At 35.6% G+C, this 8,647-nt stretch overlaps 1 pseudogene; it reads left to right on the top strand.

Annotated features, from left to right (window-relative positions):
* The first annotated feature begins 210 nt into the window (after positions 1 to 210).
* Positions 211 to 8,305, top strand: LOC103195835 (annotated as a pseudogene).
* The last annotated feature ends 342 nt before the right edge of the window (positions 8,306 to 8,647 follow it).

The following is an 8,647-nucleotide window of genomic DNA, read 5'->3' as shown; positions in this document are numbered from 1 at the left end:
ATGCTTTTGAGTTGTAGTTTTGGTGAAGAGTACTGAAAGTACCATGACTGCCAGAGGAATGAACTAATCTTTCCTGGAAGATATGCAGCAGGAATGCTCCTTTGAAGCAGGAATGGCCAGAGTCCATCTCACCTACTTTGGACATCTTGTCAGAAGGGACCTCTCTCTGGAGAAGGATACCATGCAAGGTAAAATAGGGGATTAGCAAAAATGAAGAAGACCCTAAAGAAGATGTGCTCAAGGATGATTGTGAATAAAAGGATGGTACATGACCAAGCAATGTTTCATTCTGTTGTTCATATCATTATGAGTCTGAACCGACTTAATGGCACCTAACAACAACAAACACAATCATGAAATAACAATATATAACTTGGTGAAAGAGTTGAACAGACATGTTGACAAAGAAAATGAAAAAAAAAAAAAAAAGCAAATAAAAGAATAGTAGATTGCACAGTAGTTTCCAAACCACCAAAACAAAAGTTGTTTTAAACCTACTGCCATCAAATGGGTTCCAACACATTGTGACCCTATTATAGAATTGCCCCATAGAGTTTCCAAGCCTGAAATCTTTATGGAAGGAGATTGCTACATATTCCTCTTGCAGAGCAACTGGTGGGTTCAAACCTTTGACCTTTCAGTTAGCAGCAGTTAACTTAACTATGGGATCACCAGGGCTTCTTCAATGCTTATTACCAAAAACCAAAACAAGCTCATTGTCATCCAGTCACTTATGACTCGTAGTGACACTCATTAGGTTTCCAAGGCTATAAATCTTCATGCCCCATGTTTCTTCCATGGAGCAGCTGGTTGGTTTGAACCACCGACCTTTTTGTTAGCAGCCAAATGCCTTAACCACTACACCACCAGGGTTTCTTCAATGGGCATTAGAGATATGCAAATTAAATCTATAATTAGGTACCACTACAAATCTATGAGAACGATTAAGATTTAAAAAGAAAATTCTCAACAAATTCTGGCAAGGATGCAGGTCTGTGACTCTCATACATTGTTGGTGGGAATGCAAAATGGTGCAGTCACTTTTGAAATTTCAGGGCAGTATCTTACAAAGTTAAACATGAATTTCATATATGTGACAGAAAAATAACTTTTATATATTTTCCCATGAGGAATGAACATTTATTTTAACACAAAAACCAGTGGATAAATGTTCGTAACAACTTTATTTATAATTATCAAAAATTGGAAGCAAAATAAATGTCTTGTAACTCGTAAGTAGATAAATATACTGTGGTATATTATGATACATCAATATGAATGAAACTCATATGCATTATGTTAAAAGAAAGAAACTGAACTTAAGTATGATTACATTTATATGATATTCCAGAAATTATCAGAATTATCAGAATAGAAAACAGAGTAGTGGTTACCTGGAGCCAGCTGGTGGGGAATGGGGGTGAGGTTGATTAAAAGGTGTAGAATTCCATAGAAATTTTCACTAAAAAGAGTGAGGTATTTTATTTATTTATTTATCTTTTTGTAATTAAAATATAAAGAATAGAAAAACATAAAAATATGTCTTGGATTGTAAGCAGTAAAAACAATGTTAAATTGTAAATCATTTTTGTCAGCCATCACAATATAAGAGTCTATGTGGCTAGCTTAGATTTCAACTTTGAGGATTACCAAACACAGAAGCTTGAATATCACCAAGAACAAGCCTGTGAAATATGCTTATATGCCTCGCAGATGACATCATGCTTGGTAAAGCAAAGGGTCATCAAAAAAGGGGAAGGCCCTTAAAGAGATGGATTGATACAGTGGCTGCAATGATGGGCTCGGATACAGCAAGGATTGTGAGGTGGGCACAGGTTGGTTCATTCTGTTGTACATTCTGCTGTGAGTCGGAGCTGACTTGATGGCACCTAACAACAGAGCTTCCCGCCTTCTGTGTGTAAGAGCTACATCTGATATCAATATGTTTGAATAGTTCTTATATTCAACCTATATCAGTATGTATTTACATATATCTGAGATATTTTAAAGATATATTAATAGACAGCTCACATTTTCACAATATATAGGTTTGCGCAATTCAATAAATTTGGGAAATGTTAGTTCCAACAAAATTATCTAGTCTTTGTGGTTTATTTGCAGAGACTTTCAGTACCTTCAGTGTTTTTTGATGAATTAGAAATTTCTCTGTCAGGCATTTTGGAACCCACACATCTCAAAATCTTTTGGCATGAAGAATCACAGGAATGGTGCTTTGTACAACACTCTGCAAAATTTTATTTTTTATTTGTTTAGCTAAACAATAATATATGACTTGCAGATTACAGAGCACAATCCTGCAATAGTCCTCTGTCTTTCAATGTCTCATAAAGAATATTACTTCAAAGATTTTTCATTCCTCCAGGAGAAATATTTGTACCATGTGGATATACGAGGTGTGGAAATCCCAAGGACCCTGGAGCATTCTCTTTGCTGGTCTCTGCTTAGGAGATTGTTTGCTGTCTTAAACTCTGCAGTACAGAAAATGCTGTGTTCCATTCCTTTTGATAACTCTCTCTGTCTTCTGATCTTTAGTCATCTTATATCTTTTCCCATATAATAACTTTTGACTCAGCATTTATTGATTATCATAGTTAGTAAAATAATGAGGAAGCTTAGACAAGTAACTCAACTGGGTACTGATCAGTGTTCTAATAGCAGCCACAGCCCCATTTTGAATTCTTTATCACTTGAAATGGCTGATTTGAACTGCCAGGTATCAACAGTGAAAAGCAATTGGTCACTCTAAAAATAGCAGACCCTTTCCTCTATGTGTGTCTGGTGATTTCCTGTGGGTTACTGTTGTTCTTAGTTGCTGCTTAGTTGATTTTGACTCAGGGTGACCTCATGTGTGTTGGAGTTGGTTCCAGACCAAATCGAACTCTTTGCCCGTGAATAAATTCCAACTCATAGGGACTCTATAAATTGAAATAGAACTGGCCCATATGGTTTCCAAAGCTGAAATCTTTACAGTTGCAAATGCCACATCTTTCTCCTGCAAAGCAACTGGTTGTTTTGAACAACTGGCTATGTGGTTAGCAGCTCAGTGCTTTAATAACTGCACCACTAGTGCCCTTTCAGAGTATACCAGATAGTTATTGAATAAGATCAATAAAAATTTGATGCTAATTTTTTCAACTCTATTCAGCAGATGGGGTATCTTTCCCCAAAGGCCACTCCCAGGGACTAGTATCATCATATTTTTATCCCTACCTATAATAGGTTCATAAAACACTGTAGCTCATTATGTATATTTAAAACAATTATAGATAAAACAAAACAATGTTCTTTTTCTTTGTGGAAAAGTGAGCACTTAGCCCTGGTTTTAGAAAACCTTAGAGAATTAAATGTAATTATTACAAAAATCATTTAGTAATAGATGTGATTAAGGTTTTTTTTAATTATATTATAGTTAAGGTTTCTATTGTATCACTTTCTTTTTATGAAGATAAAAGTACTCTATTAAATTTTAAATCATTACAGTTATATTAGTGCTAGTACTATTTGCATAAGAGATATTTCCTAATATTGCTGGGTAGTTTTGAATTAAAAAATTCTAATTATAAAGATGTTTAAATAATAAAGACTAGCAAAAAATTGATATATCATTTTCAGAATCATTCACTACTATTTGAGATTACTGAATTAAAAACTTCTCATATATGTAAAAAATAAGGATATTCAATAGCAAAAATCTTAATATAATAAATTTTTGGATCAAAGCATGTTGTAGTCTCAAATTTGGATGTTTAGATTTTTCTTATTTTATGGAACAGCAAAAAAATATGAAATATAGCTATTTTAACAATGTTTTGAGTTAGATTCAGCTGATTTTTACCAAGAAGATGAATATTTAATTGTATTAAAAAAGACCAAATTTATATTTCATTAACTCATATTCATAATATATGCGTGTATGTCTGTGGAAGGAGTCTAAATAGTCTGTGTCTTGGGATCCTAGAACCACCCGTAATGATTTATAGACAAATATGAATGTTTTCCACAATGTTTTATATTAACTAAACTGTTTATCGGGAGCTCTGGTAGCATAGTGGCTAAGGCACTTGACTGCTAACCAGAAGGCTGGCAGTTCAAACCCACCAGCCACTCCTCGGAAGGAAGGTTGGGCAATCCTACTTCCGTAGTGATACTGCCTCGGAAACCCAAGGAGAGGTCGCTATGAGTCGGTCCGACTCGACGGCACATAACAACAACAACAACAACAACAGCAAACTGTTTATCTGGCAGCATACAGTTTACAGAGTTCATTTAAAGCAGGGATATGCAAGCTTCCAAGATTAACTAAGCAATCATTTATTTTCCTATCATATGCTTTAAAAATCAACTATACTCTGAATATATGCCATATATTAGCTCAACTAATTTTCACAAAAACCCAATGAAATATTTCACCTGAAAATTTTTCTTGGATGTCTTGTACACATCTCCATATTCATGTCTCAAAACTAAACTCCTGACCTCTGCCTTAAAACCATTTATCTCTCAGCCTTGCCAGTCTCAGATGATGGCAACCCCACCCTTCAATATCCTGAGATACAAGCTTGAAATTATCCTTGACTCTCTATTTTTCTTTTATGCATATTTAATCCATCAGGAAATCCTGTTTGCATTATCTTCACAACATATCCACAACCCAATAATGTCTTACTGCCTCCATTGCCACCATCCTCGTGAAAACCATCATCTCTTATGCTTGATCTTTCTGCTTCCATCCTTGCTTTCTTATAGTCTATTCTTAACACAGCAGTCAATGTTACTTTTTATAGCAGATCTCTGCTCAAAACCCAGTAATGGCTTCCTATACCACTAAAGCAAAAGTCGAAGTCTTTACAAGGGCCGATATGATGAAATGTGACTTGGTTTATTTGGTTTCCTATTATCTCTTTGATCTCATCTTTTACCATTTTCTCACTTGCTCACTGTTCAGTGGCACTGGCTTCTTTAGTATTCCACTCATACTATGGGTACATCCTCAACTTGTGATCTTTAGCCCTGGCTGTTCCTTCTTTGTAAATATTTGAATGATTGACCTCCTCATGTTTTTCAAGTCTTTAATCAAACATCACCAAGTTAAAGCATCCTATATAACATTGTGAGGATTTTTTGGCCATTAAGTCATCTCTGATACTTGGTGACCTCATGTACAACAGAATGAAACATTGCCCAGTCCTGATCCATCTTCTTCATAATCATTTATATGTTCAAGACCTTTGTTGCGACCACTATGCATTTTGAGTGCTTTCCAATGTATGAAGGAGCTCTGGTAGCATAGTGGTTTAAACATTAAGCTGCTAACCAAAAGGTCAGCAGTTCGAAACTAAACACTTCACAGAAGAAGGACTCAGAAGTCTGCCTCCACAAAGATTTACAGCCTTGGAAACCTTATGGGGCAGTTTTCTCTGTACTGAAGGATCACTATGATTAAGAATCAACTTGATGGCAGTGGGTTTTCCAACCTAGAGGACTCATCGTCCAGCACTATAATTGGACAATATTCTGTCATGATCCATAGAATTTTCATTGGTTAATTTTCAGAAGTAAATTATCAAGTCTTTCTTAGCCTGTCTTAGTCTGGAAGCTCCACCAACACCTGTTCATCATGGATGACACTGATAGTATTTGTAATATCAGAGGCATAGCTTCCAGAATCATAATAATATGAAAACCATTATACTATAACAAACTGACAGACAGGTTATCATTTTTGATAATAATTTTGCTCTTCTAAAATATTACATAGTTTATTTTTAGGTTTATTGTTTCTTTATTTCTCTCCATCAAAAAGCAATTTCTCTCAAAAGGAGTACCTGTTTTTTTCGGTTTTGTTCTTATAATGGTAGGTGGCACAAATAGATGTTTTAAAATATTTGCTCAGTGAATGAAGATAAAAAGATTGTGGTGATATATGAATGTGATTAGTTCAGTAATCATCTCTGAGGGCAGACTGGAGAGAGCAAAGTCAATGATGAGGATAGCAGCTTCAATCTCAAAGTTTAACTTCTATGGTAAAATCTTCTACTTCAATCATTGTCAGGTGTAACAGATTTTTGGCATATGACTTCACTTAAAAAAAAAGGTTATTTGAAATAATAGAAAATTTCACATTTGAAAAAATATAGTACTTTTTGTTTAAATTTAAAATATTCTCATCTCTACATTTATTAATAAGAGGGGAATACAGAATTACAGATTGCTTTATATTATTTCAGATTTTAATTTTTAAACACTATCATGAAAACACATACCAAAAGTAGTGATGTGATTCACTCTGTAATGTTAGGTATCATTGGGGCAATACAAGCATGACTAAGAAGTTTTCATATTTATGAAATTTCAAAATTTGAAATATGTATGTTTCATATGGTGAAAGTTTGTGACAGCATCATAGGAAATGAGAGTTATGTTCCATTTTTATAAGAGATATAATAAATCTATTTTTCAAATATGAAATCTCTGAAATTACCTGTTGCATATTGAAATAAACATATTGCAGTGCATTTTAAATCACACTACTCTTGAAGCTAAATTTGTTCCAAGATAAAAAAATTGTTCTAAATATGTTTTCTATAAAATATAGCTTATTTCTAAGAATAGCAAAAGAAGGGCAAAGGGTGATATTTTATTTTTTTACTATTAATAGTAATTCAAGCAATATGTCCATCCACAAGCAATCTCTTTTTGTATTTCTATATTACTGATTTCCTACATCTACAATGAATGGATTCATAAGAGGACATTGAAAAAGGAATATCATTGCTGATGTCATATGGACCTTGGCTGTAAGCAGAGAATGCCAGAAAGGAGTTTATTTGTGTTTTATTGACTACACAAAGGCATTTGACTCTGTGGATCATAACAAATTATGGATAATATGGCAACGAATGAGAATTCCAAAACATTTAATTGTGATCATGAGGAACCTGTACATAGACTAAGAGGTAATCATTTGAAGATAATTAAGAGATACTGTGTGGTTTAAAATCAGCAAAGGTGTGTGACAAGGTTTTATAATTTCATAATATCCATTCAATCTGTATGCTGAACAAGAAGTTGGACTATATGAAGAAGAATGTAGCATCAGGATTGGAAGAAGACTCATTAAGAACATGCAATATGCAGATGACACAACCTTGCTTGCTGAAAGTGAAGATGACTTGAAGCACTTAGTAATGAAAATCAAAGACTAAAACCTTCAGTGTGGATTATACCACAACATAAAGAAAGCAAATACCTTCACAACAATAAGCTACATCATGATGAACAGAGAAAAAACTGAATTTGTCAAGGATTTCATTTTACTTGGATCCACAATCAACATCCATAGAACAGCAGTCAAAAATCAAATGGGTCCCCTCCCACGAAGCTCGAGAATGACAAACCCCATGCTTCCCCACTACAGGCTTCTCCCTGATCCACCCCATGTTTGACAGCCTTGCTTTGTCTCAGATTTTACCCTAGAACATCCTTGAGAGCCCAAATCTGGGGTTGGGATTAAAGCATGACTTTTATTTTTACTGTCTTTGAAAGATTCTTTAATTTTCTCTTTCTTTCTTTTTTTTTTTTTTTTTTTTTGACAGGTGCTTGTACTGCTATTTATTTTTGTGAAGAGGCAAATTATGCTTTGCAATGAATTCTCCAAGGGGACTTCATGTCTCTGTGGAACACAATGCCCCCAATGATCTGAAACAGGAGATTGATATCTTACTGTCCAGAGTTCAAGATATCAAGTATGAACCCCCAGCTCTCTGCAGATGATGATGCTAGACTGCTATAACTGGAAACCCAGGGAAATCAAATTTGCTACAACTCTCTGTACAGGATGAAAGCTCTGGATGCTATCCATGACTCTGAGTCCCATTTCATGATGAAGACCAGCATCCCAGATCCCTGATGGGCAGAACTTCCTCTCCTACCTGCTAGATCTTCAAAACAGTAGTACTTATTTCAAGGCTGTGTGCAAGGCCCTCATTGTTACTCTGCTGGATGGTTACAAGACATCTCTCTATGGAACAGGGGTCTTTGGCCAGAGTGAGTACTTGCACTATCAGGAGGCCCTGGCCACTGCAATCAAAGCACCAAGTGGGAGCTCTCAGCGACACCACCAGTCAGCTGCCAAAGACCTTACCCAGTCTCCTGAATTCTCCCCAACAACCATCCAGGTGATATACTCCCCTTCCCATCCAATCAGAAGAGTAAGCCTGCCAAACACTTCCTTGAATTGCAGAGCTTTAAGGACAACTAAAATACATTGGAGAATACTCTGTGATGGACCTGAAGGACTCTCACTATAGATTGAGCCAGAGAGACTACAGTGTGCATGCTGAGCAACCCTCAGGTTATTTGGCTCTGCAGGCCCCAGCTCTACTGGATGAAGCTCCCACTGTGTACAGAGCTCACTCGTGGAGGCCTTTTCTTTTGGGACATTTCTGAATAACAGCCGAAAACTGTTCTTTCCCAGAAGCACTTTTTCGGGAGTTTAATTATTAATGTTTCTGTCCAGCCTTCCTTAAAGGTCCTCACCTGGTTTTGATCATAGTTCACTTGCCCTGTTCCAGGGTATTTAATCCTAAATATTAGAGCTGAGATGAGGGGGCCTGGTGCTTCCATT

The sequence above is a fragment of the Orycteropus afer genome, unplaced genomic scaffold (assembly GCF_000298275.1).
Source record: "Orycteropus afer afer isolate SDZICR_OR568_19922 unplaced genomic scaffold, OryAfe1.0 scaffold00059, whole genome shotgun sequence".
NCBI lineage: Eukaryota > Metazoa > Chordata > Mammalia > Tubulidentata > Orycteropodidae > Orycteropus > Orycteropus afer.
Note: the sequence above shows the minus strand (reverse complement) of the source record. Positions and strands in the feature narration are given on the sequence as shown.